The 4,921-nt window shown below is 45.0% G+C and overlaps 1 long non-coding RNA gene across 1 annotated transcript; it reads right to left on the bottom strand.

Moving 5' to 3' along the window:
* Window positions 1-498: 498 nt before the first annotated feature.
* LOC116576605 lies at window positions 499-4,065 on the bottom strand. The gene is made up of 3 exons (XR_004280221.1): window positions 3,918-4,065; window positions 3,358-3,479; window positions 499-696 (listed from the first exon to the last, which is right to left on the bottom strand). It is a non-coding gene; the product is annotated as an uncharacterized LOC116576605 (long non-coding RNA).
* Window positions 4,066-4,921: the final 856 nt, after the last annotated feature.

Raw genomic sequence — 4,921 nt, 5'->3', positions numbered from 1 at the left:
CAAAGGGAGACCCGTAACTGACTAAACCATCTATGGGCCCTGAAAAGTTTTGTTTTCTAGAAGGACAAAGGGGGAAAGAATTGGAGGATGCACCCTTATTTGGGTTTCGCTGTAAAAGTCCTAAACTTAAATCCTCAGAAAAAAATGTAGCAGACCTAAAACCAAAGGAAATATTTCCGTAATTTTTACTCTTCACTGCCAAAAATTGGTACAGCAAGAGCAGTGCACATAGGATCACCATGGGAAGTCATGAGGACAGAATTTCCATTCCAAATTTCCATGAGAGCTAGTGTTCTTGCAGTATCTCATAAAAGACCAAAATGTTTCATTTGAGCACATACTAGAGTCTTACGATAAGAAAATATCTACAGACAGGTTTATGCCCGAGAACTCAAGCATGAACTAATTGCTCTTCATAACTCGATAGGAATGGCTGGAAAAGCAGAGACTGTTTGAAACAAAGCCTAAAGAATCTCAGGAACGCAGACCGACCTTATCTAACTGGGGAGGGTGACTGGAGAGGTGTGTAATTTACACACTCCGCTGGATCCACCAGGGTGAATGGGGGGAAACCGGCAGAGAAGAACCAACGAGCAAACCCATGAGCCTTCTTCAGGAGTCTCTCACGTCTTCAGCAGAAGATGACCGGATGTGCCACAACATGACCATGTCATCAGGCAGGCAGGATCAGGAAGTCTACTAAAGTTGCAGGAACAAAAGTAAAGTTTCAAACCCCAGAATACTCAGTTTACCTGCTTTTAATGTAATATGGTTTTTTTTATATATGTCTCTCTCTAAGCATTGATAGATGGTAGTGGTTAAGAGCCAACAGACTGTGGTATTCATAGCCAGCTCGATCACTTAGTAATTGTGTGACTTTCAGCAAGCTACTTAATGCACTTACCTCTCTGTGCTTCAGAAGTTGTCCTCTCTATAAATAACAGAAGTGATAATACTAATTACATAAGGAGCTGTTGCAAGCATTAAGTAAGCTAGCACATGCAACGTACTTAAGAGTCGTTCGTGGCTGGTATTAAGCACTCAGTATATATTAGTGGGTGTTATTAATATAGCGTTAATATTATGCAAAATCTGATGTACTTGGGAGTGAAATCTCCTCAAAGAATATTTTAGAGTCCTGCTATGTGAGGATAACTACCTCCTTAATTCAGTAATGAGCAAAGAAAATGCTTGCTTTTGCTTAAATGATTAAATAAACATCTGAATGAGAGTTTTTCCCGATTTACCTACATGCTCAGGCTTCCTATCCACTTTTTGTTTTTCAGATTTTCCATTGAAACACAGAACCCTGGCCAGGAAGACTGTGTTCCTGCATGATCTGTTGCTTTTTGAATAGAGAGATTGAGTGAAGTGTGTGTGGGCTCTGCTGCCTCTCCGAAGAGCCTGTTTCTGTATCAAGACTGGATTGAATGACCAAAGAAAGACAATTATCATAGGATCTCTCTGATATGAGGACTTTGAGAGGCAAGGCAGGGGGTCACGGGGGGCAGGGAGGGAAAAATGAAACAAGATGGGAACCCCGCGAACATGATCTAAGCCAAAATCAGAGTCAGACGCCCGACTGGCTGAGCCATCCGGGTGTCCCTAGTTTTTAAAATACAATGTAGTCGACAGAAAAAGAACAGCTTCAATTATCTTCCCTTTTCTCTGGTAAGGGGAATGGTTTTAAGTGCCAAGGGCAGAGCACGCAGTTAAAAGAGTCCGTGAAGGCAGGTAGTAAATAACAAGAGAAAAGCTAGACATTTTAAAAAGTTCAAGTCTCCGGACCAAGAGGAATTAAGTGAGCCTACTTCCCATGGTTTATTCTCTTCCCCTCCCATGTCACCACAGCCGGGACCATTAACTTTCCCTTTGTAGGTACAGTCCCACATTTGGTGGTTAATAAATCTGGTCACCGAGCTTGGCTACCCAGCATCCACAAAAGTGTCCTGCTGGGCCCAAATCCAGGATTAAAGGAAAGAAAGTCCCTACTGCCCGCTATGGAAAATGGAGGAAGACACATCTCCCTCCTAGCCACCTGGAAACGAGACAAATTTAAATCAATTGGTTTCTTCTCCCCAGAATTTTGCATCTGAGAAGTGGTTCAGGGCCAGACGTTACTCGTGGTAGCGGAGCAGTAAGGTCACCACAGTTGAGGGTTGGTGGCGTCCAGCATCGGGCTGGTCAGCGCTCAGGGAGGAGACAGGAAACTGTCCCCGCGGCGCCATCTCGATTTTCCCTTCCTTGCCTGGGTTCTGATCTAGATTCTCCAGACGTCCCGACGATTCAGTGATCTGCCCAAGAGTCTTTTTTTCCTCTTATGTTTTCTAGAGTTGGTTTCTGTCTAGCATCCTCGACTGCTGCCTGGAACAGTCCCAGCCACGGCCCTCCCATACCAGAAATGCCCCAGTTTCCCGCGCAGATGTGTGTCCTGCTCTCTCACGCTCTGCGGCTCCTGCAAGACCTCACGCTGCGAACAGGAGATCTGAGTGGAACCCGTGCTCAGACACAGAGGTACGAAATGTCTCTCTGATTTCCAAAGGTGCATATACCAAGGTTCTGTGACATTCTGCATTGCTGACCTGTCTGGGTCTTGCTGCACCTGATAAAATTCAGGGGCCACAAAAATTCAGGGGCCACAAAAATTCAGGGGCCACAAAAATGGTGCCACAACGTGAATGTGGGTCCACACAGCCCGCCCACGGTTGAGCTGCTTCTCATGTCTTCTGTGTGGGCCCCGCTGTTACCTCAGGGAAACCCGCCAGTCTGGGATACTAGAAGCAGGTCAGCAGTGTGGATAGGATCGAAACAACCATGGGGAAGTAAAAGGATAACGGGAGATGGAAAACAAGCAGGCGTCTCTGTTTGTGAATGTGAAGATACGGTAGACTCCGAAGCGAGACGAGGCGGAGTGTTGCCCAGCTTGTAGGACAGATTAGTAATAAAGCATTTGTTAGTATTTAGAAAAAGAAGCCGCAGTTAGGAAAATCCAGTTGACTAAAAAAAATCTCCTATCAGTCTAAGTACATGTATTTTATTTTATTAAGGCTTTATTTTTTTTAAAAGATTTTATTTATTTATTTGACAGAGATCACAAGTAGGCAGAGAGGCAGGCAGAGAGAGAAGGGAAAGCAGGCTCCCGGCTGAGCAGACAGCCCGATGCGGGACTCGATCCCAGAGCCCTGAGATCATGACCCGAGCCAAAGGCGGCAGCTTAACCCACTGAGCCACCCAGGCGCCCAAGTAAGTACATGTATTTTAAATAGCAGATTTTCATCGACATAAAAACGGTTTCCTAGAAATGCCAAATAGCCTGAAAAGACAGATTATAATGAAAATAAAAGTTCTCGGACTTACCATCCACACCGCCAGGCTTGTTCCCAAGAGAAAACTGCGTTGAACTCTCCTGGCCGTTTCTTCTGTGGATACACTCATCTCTCTATATAGATACTGCGTTATTTTTCCCTCTTGTGCTTTGTCTTTCCAATAAAGGAATATAGATTGATTGAATAATCAACATTATATTATTACGAATTTGTGAGCATTACTAAATGCGGAAAGCCACATTCAACTATTACATTTTTTTCCTTGTTCAGGTTTGAGTTTTCCTTGGAGTTTCTAGTTGGCCTTGATTTTAAATTTCTCTCGTCCCCTGTACAATCCATAAATCTGATTTTTCTGCCAAATGCGGCACAGGGCAGGTCGTCGAACCGACTCGCCCTTGATCCCAGAGGCCTCCTTCCTAGAGCATTCTCCCCTCCCGCTGCCCACGGTTGTTTGGGACTTCCCACTACCCTGTCTGGGGTTAAATCCCTACTTCACAGGCCCACAGCCTCGCTCTTACTTTGTCTTTCTGGAGCACATTCTTAAAAAAAAGTTTTATAAGAAAAGACCTATGACGACGAGAAAAAGGATACGTCGAACTTTAAAGCTCTTTTCATGGAGCATCTCTGGACTAGAGCCTGGAGGGTCGTGCACTGGTTAGCAGTGCCCTGTGTGGCCAGCGATGCTGTCACAGGGCCACAACAGCAAAGCATGAAGCGTCAACCTGTCGGCTCACTCTCTCGGCTCCTGAAATTAATATAACGGTTTGTGTCAACTATACTCAAATTTAAAAAATTTTTTTTAAAAACAGTGCTATATGTAAAAGCAGTGGGACAATGTGACGTGCTATGTACTGCTTAAACGTAAAATATTACTGGATGCCTGGGTGGCTCAGTCGGTTAAGCATCTCAGTCTTAATTTCCGTTCAGGTCATGATCTCAGGGTGGTGAGAAGGTGTCCCTCCTCCGCTTCTGCTGGGTGTGGAGCCTGTTAAGATTCTCTCTCTGGCTCTACCCTCTCCCAGATACATAAATAAATAAATAAATAAAGCTTTACCGAATTGCCAATTTCTAAGATGCCTGTTTTTTTTTTTCCACATTTTTCACATTTTTAAAGTTAGAATCAGAGATTGTTTACCCTGAATGTGGTGGCACCTTTCCCCCCTGAAAATTCCTTTTAAGTGTCTTACCATTGCTTTTATTTTAGAACAGAAAAAATACAATGTTTCTCAGTTAATTGCCCAAAAATGTTAACAGAATTGAGCTAAAAACCCTTTGCTGAAACAAAAGAATTAGACTCAAAATGGAGCCCTGAACAGGGCTGGGGAGGAGAATCAGTACTACTGGGGCTGCAGTAACAGAAAACGGGGGAACTGGAGTGAGTGGAAACGAGGGGGTACTACAAGGATACAGAGGAACTCACAGAACCATACGCAAAGATGCGCCAGGCCTGGGGGGCGACCCGGAGGCAGGCCTGCAGCACCCGAGACAGCCCAAGTCCCACTCCCCTCTCGGGGACAGCAGGAGCTCCTGGGCCTCACTGACGGCCCCACAGTGGAGCACAGCCGCCCTGGTCTCTCTTTCCTGTCTGAGGTCCC

Source organism: Mustela erminea, chromosome 17 (genome assembly GCF_009829155.1).
Source record: "Mustela erminea isolate mMusErm1 chromosome 17, mMusErm1.Pri, whole genome shotgun sequence".
Taxonomy (NCBI): Eukaryota; Metazoa; Chordata; class Mammalia; order Carnivora; family Mustelidae; genus Mustela; species Mustela erminea.
Note: the sequence above shows the minus strand (reverse complement) of the source record. Positions and strands in the feature narration are given on the sequence as shown.